Raw genomic sequence first — 13,557 nt, 5'->3', positions numbered from 1 at the left:
GGCCAAGTCAGCTTTTGTATTGCAAAAAACTCAGGGTAATTAGACATTTATATAAATAGCAGTTGAAGACACATTAAAACAGAACAATGTTTATTTTAGTTTATTTCTGGATGCTTGAGTTTGCCTTGCTTTTTACATCATTGTCAAGGGTGGATAGAAGATCATTGCAAACAAGGAGCAAAAAAATCCAATTATAATGACATAATGCAAGCTTTGCTGCTCTCTTTAATGCTGTTTGTGACTCAGGCCATGTGTGACTAGAGAAAAATGGAGATTTTTTTTTTAGGAGGGACTGAAGGGAAAGCAGGAGGACTACAAATTTGTAATAGGGGCTCTGCTTCCTGCTCTGAATAATTTCAAGTTGTATCCCATGGTATGGTGCTGGTAGTGGAACACCTGGAGCTGTGGGGTTAGGAACAGCAACAAGCTGTTGGGATATTGGGAGCAAAAGCAACAGACTGTAGCAATATACACCTGTCTGGCAGTCAGGCTTTGTGATGCATTTATTGCTTTTGGTGCAGACTCTGCTCTCTGAGTCAGCTGCTTGGCTCCAACCTGTGTTATTACTTGGCACCAGGGTTGGGGTTCTGTAGCCTCATTTCTCTTCACAGAAAAAAGCAGGGCACAACTTCCCAAGAATATTTCTGGGATTCACAATCACTGAGCCTCAGAGAAAGAAAAAACAGTTCTTATCTAGTTAACTGTGCTTGTGTTGTTTACAAGTGGAATGCATTGTGGAAGATTGTTTACCTGAAGGGAATTGCTAATTGGATTCTGGTGTGAGTGTTTTGATTCACTGTCCAACTGAATCCAGGTGTGTGTGTCGGGACTGTTGGCTGACAGTCACGAGTTGTTGTGCAGGGGAGTGCAGTTGAGTGCTTGGCAGATTCAGGTTAGATGTAATGTAGTATAGATGTAATATAATATAGAATAATATAGTATAATAAAGTAATTAATTAGCTTTCTAGGAAGATGGAGTCCTCCTCATCATTCCTCCTGCATGTTGGGCAAAAATATCACTGATAGGGTTCTCTCACCCCCTGCCCTATGTGTGCCCCCTGTGTCCTGGCTTGCAGCCTGGGGACAGCCACCTCAGGGCTGTGCTGGTTACTCCAAATGTCCAGAGGACAGAGGGTTTCATACAGTGATGGTGCTCTGATGCTGTCATTTCTGGGATAGCCACCCCAAAGAAAGACAATATCTTATGTCCAGCGCTTGACCTGAAACCTTTTCTAATGGGAAGCAGCTTAGAAGATATTTTGTTTTAAATTTATTTTACTAAAAGATATTTTGTTAGAAGATATTTTGTTTTAAATTTATTTTGCTAAATAAATCACAAGGTTGAAATGCAGACAATACAGTTACAAGGTTGAGAAAAACAGCTGAACAGGGATGAAAGGAAAGCTAGAGCTGAGCTCTGTTGGACACCTTCTGCTTAGCCAAACAGCTGGCTATACCTGCCTGCTTTGGATATCCCAGCATCCCTCTAACCCATCTCCCCAAGAACCAGCCAGCTGTGTGCTGTTTTGTACCTGGCTAAGCCTTATGTCCTAAAGGGCTGATGGCAAATCACTGGAGTTTTCCATACCAAATCTTTTAAACCTATCTGAGGTGTAACAGTGATCAGTCCACCTTGCATGCTTTGAGGTTTCACTCAAGACCAGCAGAGGCTCCAATCAGTCACTCCAGGTCCATTTAGAGGTAAGTGGTGCAGCTTGGTCACAGGGAATACCAGCAAAGGCTCTAATCAGTCACTCCATGTCCATTTAGAGGGAACTTGTGCAGCTTGTTCACAGGGAATAGTGTAGCAAAGGGATTATTAGCACAGACTCACTCGGGTGCCTGTTCTCCGAGGGATGATGGGTCAGTGGAGGCACTGCTTGTCCTGTGCTGGATTTGAGACTTCTGCTAAGCTTCATCTGTAATAATGTTTTTAGCAGAAGTGACTTCCCAGCACTGGTGCAGTAAATAATTCTGCCATGGTGAATTTACTGAACTGTTTATTGACGGTTGCTGACTGCTAAGAGACCTTTCTGCCCGGTCTGCTGCTTTCAGAGAAGTGAAACTACTGTTCCAGAAACTGGGGGTTTATTGGTGCTCATCTTCAGAGGCTTAAAATCTTTTTCAGTCTTCGATACAGTTATATTTATGCAGACACAGCAAGTCTTGGTGGTAAAATGGGGAACTTCAGAAAGACTGTTAACTGCACAAATAAATTCTGGATTTAAAATTAGTAACACTTCTGTCTTGTCAATATATAGATGTATAAAAGTTCACTTTGTACCTCCCCTCCCCTTCTGTGTCCATTTCTGTCTTTTTAAGAAAGTTTCCTTTTTTTTTCGTTTCAAGTCATCAGTAAGACTGGTTTTTGCTTTTTCCTCTACAAGCTATTGATCCGCTGAGAAGGAAAGAAAGGTGTTTAGATTGTGACCTGAGGCTACTTTCTGCATGGCCAGGTCCTTCTGCACAGTTCCCCAAGTGGCTTTAAATGCAAAGTTCCTCTGGTCTCCGCCACTTTTGTTATTTTGTGTTGGCTTTTTTTTTTAAACAAAAGATGACATATTGCTGTTTTGCAGTGTTGTAGGTGACATATGAAGTAAACCTAAAATGACTAATATCTTTCTTTAGATGCCTTTAGTTGCTGGGATCTCCTTTGATGGCTAGACACACCACTTGAGAGGTAGCACACAGAGCCTTCTGTTAATTGAGGAGTGGTTAGGAGGATCCCAGTGCATGTGAAGCTGGGCAGGGAGCAGACACCAAATGTATTCAAGGACTGACTCAAAATACAGCTGGATAATGCCTGGGATTCTTCTTGCATGTCTTCTTTCAATGTACTAATGGTGCATTTCTTTTGTTGTGCAGCAAGCCATTTTTTGTTGATATCGCCTCTTTTGGGAAGCAGGAGAGGGAAATTTAGATGCAGTCTCTCCTCACTCCAGCAAGCAGAAAATTGAACACATTTTTCATGCCTGAAGGCATGTGTTCTACCTCTTATATTTGGTGTTAGAGCAGCCCCTTAGAAAGAAGTTTGTCATGGTTTAGCCCCAGCCAGCAACTCAGCCCTACACAGCTGCTCACTCACTCTCCCCTGGTGGGATGGGGGAGAAAATTGGAAGGGTAGAAATGAGAAAATGAGGGTTGGGATAGACAGTTTAATGGGTAAACTAAAAACAGCCTGTGCGAGCAAAGCCAAAAAAAAAGGGAATTCATTCACTGCCTCCCATGGGCAGGCAGGTGTTCAGCCATCCCCAGGACAGCAGGGCTCCAGCACGTGTGACGGTGACTTGGGAAGACAAATCCAAGCCATAGCTCACTACTGTGAGGAAAATTAACTCTGCTCCAGCCAAAACCATCACAAAGCTGTAGCTGCATTTTGTGAGGATGGTTGTAAAACACTTGAAGCTTATTTGCTTGCTGGATCAGGCTATGCAGGGACTGGAAACCAGGGAAGGTGGTGCCTCAACTGTAGCTGACATGGGCAGGAGCCTTGTTTCTGGTGGCTGAGGGAGGAAATGCGATGGGAAGGAGCATCCTGCAGAGCTGAGGTGCCCAGGCCAAAGGAGGAGTTATTAACAAATCCATAAACCCCCAATCAGCGAGCAGCTAACACTGCAAGTGCCAAAAGCCAGGGTTTTCTTAAATATAGAAGGAAAATCCTATGGTGCTGTATCCAATTTTGGATATGGGTTTAAAGACTTTTCAAAGACCAGAAAGCTCAGCAGTGTTACTTTTCTATTTTGTAAAAGCCTGACTAATACCAGCCTTGCTGACAATAAGTTTGTGCAAGCAGTTCACATTCAGCTTTTGCTTCTGTGCGTGTGCTGCCTCTGGGAAGATGTTGGATTCTGTAATTTGTGTCAAGAGATCTGTCTGTAGTTCTGCAAACAGGTGATACCCCAGATCAAATCAATAGATCATTCCCTGAGGAGGAAACCTTCCTAACAGGATACCCCTCTGCATTTTAGAAACAAGGGCAGTGTGAGGATTGTGGGGTTTATGAAGACTGGAGGCTTTTGTCTTAGGGCTGGAGGAAAAAGAGATGGGGAAAAATATGCTCCAAGAAAGCATGCACTGTCTCTCTGGCTCTGAAAAAGATCTGGGGGCATTACCTACAAAATACTTTCTTTTTAAAACTGCAGCTCTTCCCTGGATTGGGGGTTTGCTGAACACAAAGCATACACTCGCCCTGTGGCTTCCTTGAGCCCAAGTGATGGGGCCTGACCAAGTTTCATCTCACACCCTCAGAGCCAGGTTGGCATCACTGGCTTTTAGGATTTGCTCTGTCCTTCTGTCTCATGCTGGGCTAATTTAGCCTCATCTTGGTAAACAAGAAAAGGGTCCTTATTCAACAGATTTGAGCTGGAGTGACTGCAGCTGTCGTCTGGTCTGTGCGCAAACCAATTTTGTTCATTCCCTCGCCTGGCAGGAAGCCTGAACCAGAATTGTGTCGGGACTAATCAGCATTAAACCAATGTCAGAGGGGCTGCAGCAGGCTGCTCTGTGGCAAGGCAGGAGCAACAGGGCTGTTTGGGAGGGATTAGCCTAAGTCCTGCTTGGGATGCAGCTGTGCTAGGAAAGGCACTGAAACTGTGCAGCGTGTTTTTCCTTGGGCTTTCACAACAAGCAGGGAACTGCCAAAAAAAAGTGGCTTTCCAGCAAGAAATCAGTGTGATTTACTGTATGTGACCACAGATTAAAAAAGCCAGGAAAAGGTGCAGTGTCCACAGAGCTGTAATATCCAGGAGATACAAATGATGCCTTTGAGCATGGTGGGCTCTCCTCTCCTGGAGAGGCAAGGCAGCAGACAATAAAATGAGTTCAGTGTGGGGTCTCCAGCCAAGAGATGATGTTAGTGATGCTGCTGCTGTTGTTATGTTACACCATAATAGGTGTGTTAGTACTAGACAACATGAAGACTAGGAGGTGGAATATGTTGAAGAGAAGACCAGAGGCTTGGCAGGGGCTGACTCATAGCTCAAATACAGACTGCTTTGCTGCCTGGCATTTACCTTGCAGGTTCACAAGTGCCTTCTGGTTTGCACTGCAAGCATTAAGTCAGAGAACCTGCCTCACACTGTTTGCTCCAAAGATGCTGGAATATTGATGTCTTACTTTACTCTCCCCTCCTTACAGCTCTTGAATTGTCCTTGCAGTTTTTAATCTCAAAAATTATTTTTGTCTTGCTCCTGAGCACCATGATTTGGCTTTGAAGTCATCCCTGCTTTAAACAGGGGCATGGACCAGATAACCTCTAGATCTGGTTATAACCTTTCTGATCTGGTTATTCTGATCCGCCTGCTTTTACAGGTACATATTTTGGATGATTCTACAGCTGAAATTCTTCAGCTTCCTCTGTGACTCTGTCAGGGGTCTATTTGTGTATGTGCTCAGTGTTAGTCATCCCTTCTCTGACTGCAGCTAAGAGTTCCTTGGGAACAACCTGAAATGGGCTCGTGTGTTTTCCACAGCAGGCACAGCCATGCTCTGAATGCCTTCTGGGCCTTCTGAACCTCTGCTAAATATGAGTCTGCCTAAATTTTCATGTCAGAACTGTTTTCTTGTACAAAGCCAAGCCTAAATGAACTTTTGAACCATATCCCCGCCACATGCTAAGCACGTTTTTGTTGTTGCAAAAGCTGATTTAGGGGGAGCAAGCAGACCTTCTGGTCTGGGGTGCCCCAATTAATTATAAGCTATGCAACATAAGAAATCCTGCTTCTTAGGGAAAGATCTTCAGAGGCAAACCTGGCTGAGATGAGTGAACTGAGACACAGGAACAGAGCACCTTTCTGAATGCTTTCATCAGTAGAAAACTCCTTCATGTCTTAGTGAAGAAAAAAGGACCAAAGGCCCAGCCTTGCCTTGTGCTTACTGATATACGATATGGTCTCCTCCAGCAGCGTCTGATGGCCTGGAACATTTAGTGGGTGTGCGATTATTCATTAGGCAGAAGAGTGTTAGCTACCAGCAGTGCCTTCTGAAACACCAGTTTCCTTGAGGGAGGTGAAATGTTTGGGGCATACTCTTAAGTGGGAGTAAAAGGTTATAAAAAAACCCCAGCTAGACAAAACAACCATCAATATTCTCAAAAGCTGCTGTCCAGCTGGATGCTGAGCTGGATGGGCTTTGGAAGGAGCCTCCAATGCACATCTCAAATCGTCACTGAAGTGGTTGGAAAATATGTATGAATGTCTCCAATTCAGGCAGCATTAGTATTATAGTAGTTGTTGTTATTATTGTTATTGTTATTTTCTTTTTTTTTGCCAGTCCTGGCTGAGAACATCCTGGCTTGTATGAGGGCTGGGCTGCTTAAATGAGGTAGGGCAAGTAACAGAAAATAGATTTGCTGTAAGTCAAAGCCCCTTTTATCTTCTGTCCTTCAAGACTGATATTTTTGTTCCTAAACAACTTACCACTTTAAGTTTCAGAGTCTTTCTGTTAGTGTGTAGATATTTAGAAATTGCTTTCCCCAATGCAGTTGTTACACTTGGATTCTGCAGGGACCTATTTTTCATGCTCAGTTATAGGCAGTGGGCTCTGCTGATGGCCAGTGGCTTCACGCTGTTATCCTGAAATTGCCACCTCTTGCCATTTCTTATGCAAGAGGTGATATTTTTTTTAATTCAGGGCGTTTGACAAGTTTGGGCCCCCTCCCTGTGGGAGCACAGATGGCAGCTAAAGGGATGCTGGAACGATTTCACTCCTGCCTTGGTGATGACAAACCAGGTTTCAGGAGAGTGGCAAGACTGCAAATCTGTTTGAACATATCCTGTGTCTCTGACAAATGTGGAGGGGGTTTGATGCTCCCTGTGATGGCCAGTGCTGAGGTCAGAGGTTCCACTTGCTTACCTACACTCTCCTGATTGATTTTTGGTGTCAAAAAACTGTCCAGATTTTGGTATTGGGCTCTCTGCCTCTTCTGCCTCAGGGGTGTCCTGTGAGAAGTGCAGAGCTGTTCTTCTTGTCAGGGAATTAATTCTTCATCTTCAAGTAGAAGGGCCCTTCAGGAAAATTCATAGAATGATAAAATAGTTTGGAAGGGACCTTAAAGATATCTAATTCCAACCCTCTTGCCATGGGTAGGGACACCTTTCACTAAAACAGGTTGCTCAGAGCTCCTTCCAACCTGGCCTTGAACACTTCCAGGGATGGGGCATCCACAGCTTCTCTGGGCAACCTGTGCCAGTGCCTCACCACCCTCACAGTAAATTTCAGCTGGTGCAGTTCCTTTCTCCATCTTAAAGACCACCTGTCTTTCAAGTTTTGAATATGCCCAGCTTACACAGCCCAGGGATTTGAAAAAAGGGACAGCTTGGACTTGAAATGTCTGGGGGTGCAGCAGTTTCCAAGTTCATGATCTGACTTTGGAGTTTTGTTTTCTTTTGAGGATCTTTGCAAAGATTGTGTTAGTTTTTGTTTGGAATGCACAGTACTGTAGTTTCCTTACTGAGCTATGATCTTTCTTAAAAGCATAACTTCAAAAATATTAAATAAAGGTTAGGGAAAGGGAAAAACTGACCTTGGGTCAGAACAGAAGTCAGTGCTTTTGTTTCTACAGGTTCCAATTAAATGCCATTTCAAAGCAGAAAATAAAGACTTAGGAAACATAAATTATTTTAGACAATATTGATTTTTATTGCTCCTTTGACATGCCCTTACAGTTCAGGGAGATGCAGCAGTGTTGATGTTTGTCTAAGAAAGTGCAAACCTCTGTCAGATTCCACGTGGATGACTACTGCAGGGTCATGTGAGTGTGTGTGTGTTATCATTTGGGTAAGGCAATTGCCCTTTGATCTAACCTGGAGTGGGGCTCAGGTTTTGCTGCCTTTACTTCACCTGCTCAAGATCTCCTCCTGTGGGCTGCATCAAAATCCATCAGCTCTTGAGGCAGGGAGAAAGCAGTGGAGAGGTGGGAAGGTGACAGGATTAGTGCCTTTAGTGCAGGATTGGTACATCATCCCCTTCACTTAAAATCAAAGTGTTCCTGACCTGAATGAAACAGGGCTCACTGCTTAACCTGCAGCCTAAAGCAGCTTTGTTGGGAAGACAGGAAGCAGGAAGGGTGAGGAAGATCTCTGCATAAACACACCAAATAGTTGAGATCTCCAGGATGGGTGGCAGAAGGATGTTTCTTCAGGGAGGCAATAATTTGGGAAGGGATTAACCAGGAGCACCACCAGAACACTTAGTTCCTCAGGCTGATTATAAATGAATACTCTGATGCTGCAAAATAGAGATTCAGGTTGAAGTTTCACATTTCTGCATTAAAATAAGTCGCATTCAGGCTGTCATATCAGTACAAACAGAGAATCAACCTTGCTGAATTCAAAGCCTGGGGTGAAGTCCTACTTTAGCAAGCAGCCTTTTTCAGAGGCAAAAGAAGCAGGTTTTGGAAGCTTTGTTGTTTTGCCTCATAAATAAGTTTAGCTAGAAGTTCAGTGTTTTGAAATTCTTTCACGACCCTTGAATTTGCAGCTGTAGGATGTATGTGAGTGCTCAGATTCCTTTAATCTCATACATACATAGTGGTTTTAATTTCAAAGGGGAATTCTGTTCCCCAAATGCACTGCCTGTTCTTGTGACAACTTGGAGACCAGCCCCATTGGACTGATTGCCTGTATACATGTGAAACCCTTGAAATATTCATTATAGTCTGTGGTAATCTAATATTAGTGAATCATCTTACAGTCCTTAACAAGAAAGTAGTTTTTTTTTTCATACTGATGGTAAAACTACAGAGTTTATTTTAGCAAATATCCAGTAATACTTGTGCTCAGGTATCCCCTGCTTAGCTTATTGCTAACATCTGTGTAACTGCTGAAATCTGCATCATTTGTTGTCACAAATATTTTTAGTTTGGGTCTTTGTTCTTGTGTGTGCTTCCCATTTAAATATGAAAAAAAATTGCTTCCTTAATGTAAATATTTAATGTAATGCACACAGACCTGTTAACCTTTTGCATTGAGGAGACATCCATCAGGGATTCTCCTGGTGTGTATTCTGCAGGTTACAGAATAAATCACCACCAACCTGTCAAACCCTGAAGAGGTATGCAAATGCCTGCGTCTCTTTAATCTGACACGTGTGGATGCTGCCTGATTTGAGATGGGAATTTTAATCCCACAGGAGCTCCTGATGCTACTGCATTGCTGTGCTGAATTAGGAGCCAGCTGGTGTCCAGGTTTGGGGACTGTGTCTATTGTTGCTCAGGCCATTTTGTGGAAGACCCCAGGTGCAGGGGCAGCTTTTATCCTGGAGCAGTGTTCCTGCCAGTCCCCTGTCTTTGGAAGGGAGGGAGTGTGCCCATGTGTGTGGTTGTGAATACACTGCATGCTGCTCTTTCTTACACAGAGTAATGATCTTGAGTTGGTGGGCTTAGTTTTATAGGGAATGTTGAGTGGGGACTATTGAAACCCATCCTTAAGCACCCAAAATCACTCTCTTCCCTGATTTGAAGGAATAACAACTTTTCCAAAGCAAAATGAACAATAAAAATAATACTCTTGGTTGTTTTTTTTTTTTGCAACAGGATGTTCAGATTTAGCTGTCCTACATTGTCACACCAAGACACCACTACTTTCAATTGTGTTGCTACACCCATACATGGTGTTAATTCTCTTTCAGTTGTGTTGCTACACCCATACATTGTGTTAATTCTCTCTCCTTTTGTGTGTACTTTCTTGCATTTTTTAGACCTTCCAGACTCTGTACAGTCACAGAAACCATAGGTACTAAAGTGTGTTCAGCTGTGGTCCGTGGCTAATCCAGCCTTGATCTGCTCAGTGTGAAATGCTCCGTATCTAATGTGTAATTTTGTAACAGCTACTGAGGCTCCAAAACAGCATGGCATGGTTTGTCTCATTAGATGAAGCATTTTAGTTAACTCCATAAAATTCCACTTTATGCCAAAGGAAGGTGTAAAATACTATAACATATGTCATGCAGAAATAACAGGAGTTGTGTGCAGTGGCCAGGAGGGTTCTGGTGTCTGTTTGAGGTGGCTCTAAAAGCCTTGGTTTTCAAGTAGATCTGGAGTTGGTGACAGCTCATGCTTATGTAAAAAATTAGAGCAGCAGTTAGATGCCTTCTACCTGTGTATTTTTAGCATGCCAATCAACCTGGGATCCAGGCACCAAAAGATTAGTGGATTAGTGGTGAAGAGGAAACATTTGCTTAAATGCCAAGTAATTTTAGGTTTATTTAGATCTCTTCTCTGCTGCTTTCATCTCTACTAAGAGGGCATTGAATAATAGGTAAGACATGCACTTTGGTTGAAAGTGGGCTTCAATTTCTTATTCTTCTTTCTATGTATCTCTTCTCTATGTCCTACTGGCTCTCTTCAACCCAGTTTCAGGCTGGGAATTGCTCCCTGTTCCCTTTTGTGGCTCTCATGAGTCTTTTTAGCTTTAGGGTCTAAAAACATTCCTGAAACATAGGCCATTCTGAAATGGGTATCTACTGCTGGAGAGGTTTTCACTGGAGTGGCTGTAGAAATGTGAGGGGAGAAAGGATCAAACACTGGTTTTCATTGCTGGGCTTTGGCAGTGGGGGTACTTGTAAGACAGAGAGCCTTTGGCACTTTTCTGTGTTCTTTAATGATGGCAGTGGAAGGTGTATCCTGGGGTTTAAAGCTGGATGTTGGGAGAGCAAGCAACTCCAAAATAGACCTGAGAGAAAATCTAGGAGAAGCCTTGAAACAGTGTTTTTGAGGCACAAGGGTCAGGGCTGCACCTGCAGAATTGCCTTCATTTCCAGATGTCTCTGGGGACAAATGGGACCAGGGAAGAAAGGATTTGAGGCACATGGGCATTTGAGCTGTACCCAGACACAATTATTCTTCTGGCCTTTTCAAGTGAGATACTTCTTTCCACAGATGCTTTGGCACCTAATACTCACCAAGGCATTAAGGGAAGCCAGAAGATTTTGTTTCTGGCAGCCTTTGTAGGGATCTGAACTAAATCTAGAGGCTTGGTAGAAATGATGCTGTGCTTTGAGTTTTCCACCTGGAATCTAGTTTGGATCCAGAAATTAATGTTTGTCCAAGCCTTTGGATTTGAATCCTGAAACTTTACAGTGACCTGGTGATTGGATCCTGGTGTCAGCTTTCTGTATTTTCAGTAAACTTGGAAACTGGCCACAAAATTGGCAGGAGTGATAAAGCTTAAATCTGGGGGTTTGTGCTTTGTCTGAAATAGAGCTCTGTGGCAATGAATAAAACCTAAAGCTGTATCTAGCTAATCTAACTAGTAATGATTTACTTAAGGTTTACACAAGCATAAAGAATATTCTTCACGTGGCTTACATGCACAATTACTGTGCACTGATGCACTTAATGATCCCTTCTGTAAACTCACTGGCATTCTTCAGATTGCATGTTAGGCTGATGTTGTCTAACACCTGAAGAGATGTTTGTGGAGTAGTTACAACTGATATTTCTTTTAAGATGATATTTTTTCCTTTTAACAATGTTCTAACACTTCTAGTTGACAAAATTCCATTTTTTCCCCCCAAAGCTAGCAACAACTGCATCATCCAGCATGGTGTGTAAATGCCTCGGTCCTTTGGTGGCAGCTTTGCCCACTTCCAAAGCATTTGCAGCAATATACTGATCTCCAGTTACTGTGGTACAGCTGGGTTGAAGCAGCTGAGAGGAGTCTGCAAACTAAGATGGTTTTCAGGTAGCTCTTAAGTGGAAGTATCAGCTTTAAAGATGAATGTGGCTGTGTGGGCAGCATATCCTTGTCTCTCTGCAGCTCCATTCCTGCTTGCCACCCTTCTCCATCCGGAAGCTCTGGTAATTTCAAGCCTTGCCTGAGGGTTCTTGTGACTTTTTGGTGTGCAGAAGGTTTTTTGTCTTCTAAAAGGATTCATTTGTTGAAAACTGGTGGAAGACTGGCTCTTGGAGACTGTCATAAGGCCAATTCCTTACTGGCAGCAACTTTTACAGCAGTTGCTCAAAACTCCCTAAATAAAGTTTGTGCTACACAAGGGAGCCCTTCTACTTTATGCCAATGAAAGAGCTTTGTTGGCTGCAAGCAGCAGAGTTCTTTCTTTGCCTGCCCCTTTTCTCACCAAGACCACATATTAACTAAGTTTTGATGAAGCTAGGAGCTGCAGCCTTTGGCGGGTGACTGTTGCCTTCTTGTAACCCTGTCCTTGTAAAGGGTGTGCAAAAGAAGTAACTCACTGCAGTGGGGAGCCACTTCTGGGCCCAACCTTGATAAATCTTCCTTTTGCCCCACTAAGGAGCCCAGCTGTGTAAACCTCACAGGTGTGGGCCAGCTCTTCCAAGGGCTGTGAGGAGGCTGTCCCTTCTCAGGGTGTTTTAAGAGTCCATCTTGTGTGTCAGTGTTGGGCTGCGGACTGTGCTGTTGGACGAAGGATCTTCCTCAGACACTGGGGATAGCGTCCTCCTGGTGCCAACAGCACGTGGGCAGTGCTGAGTAAAAACCAACCATGGGTGCCTTGCATCCTCAATGTGGCCCAGCACATCAAGGGATGTTCCTCTTGGCAACATCAGCAAAGAAGGGCTTCCTTTAATCTGGGGAAATCCCAGGGGAAGGTTGCTGAGTCCAGGGAGCTGAGGCCTCAAGCTTGTGTGAGGTGGATAAAAACAAGGCTTAACCCCTGGGTTTAGCTGGGTATTCAAGCTGCAGTGTGGACATCTTCATGCTCTGATGTCAAAGTTATTTAGTGCTGAAAATGGTCCAGGTCAAATTAAACTTCTTCCTTTTCTTGTATTGATTTGCAAGCTGAGCTTAATTTGGGTGACAGGAGATGTTCTAGAAATGCATTTTTGGTGAAATTGCTTCTGACTTCAAGTAACAAAACACCTGTAAGTAAGTAGAAAGCACAAGCATGCTGTGCAAAAGGCCTGACTGAGCACCTGGTCCTGTGTCCTGTCTGTGAAGAAAGGTGAACACATGGAACAAGGAGTGGGAAACTGGCATTGCAGTGGGTAGGAAGCTGTTCAAACTTCACAGGAATGTGGTGGCATCTAAAATACCTTCATTTTCTTCATGGTTCAGCCCAAGACCGCAGTAGTCAGTTGCCTGTTGCTCCAAAGCCAGGGATCCCCTTGCTGGACAGGCTTTAGCATCCTGCTGTGTTTAAGGACCTGAGCCAGTGTCTTATTCCTGCTTGGACATTTGTCACTCTGCCATCATTAATGTTCTTTTGGGAACTGAGAGCTGCATTTCAAACTCTTCAGTTTCATATATTGCTCATGTCCTGTGTAACTACACAAAGACTTATCATGGAGTTTAAGAATTATGATGTATAAAACTTCAATTTAAATGAACTTTTAATTGTTGCTTGGATTGTTGTCTCTATTAGTAAAAATGCTCATTCATTCTATATCAAGTGTTCAAAAGATACAGCAGGTTTGAATATAAACATGTAACAGAAAAGAAAAATATGCCACTGGTATGTGAACAGGATAGGCCAAGGATCTCTGGGACATGTTTTCCCTAGATTGGGAGCCCATACTTGTAAAGGGCAGTATGAAAAGTATGAGTAAATTCCACACCTTGATTTCTAGAGAAAATAAAGGCC

General features: G+C 43.3%; 1 protein-coding gene across 3 annotated transcripts in view; it reads left to right on the top strand.

Moving 5' to 3' along the window:
* DENND5B (DENN domain containing 5B) overlaps window positions 1-13,557 on the top strand; it is a 101,696-nt gene that overhangs the window by 27,749 nt on the left and 60,390 nt on the right. The window lies entirely within an intron of this gene.

Source organism: Camarhynchus parvulus, chromosome 1A, assembly GCF_901933205.1.
Source record: "Camarhynchus parvulus chromosome 1A, STF_HiC, whole genome shotgun sequence".
Taxonomy (NCBI): domain Eukaryota; kingdom Metazoa; phylum Chordata; class Aves; order Passeriformes; family Thraupidae; genus Camarhynchus; species Camarhynchus parvulus.
This window is presented reverse-complemented; position numbering and strand designations above follow the sequence as displayed.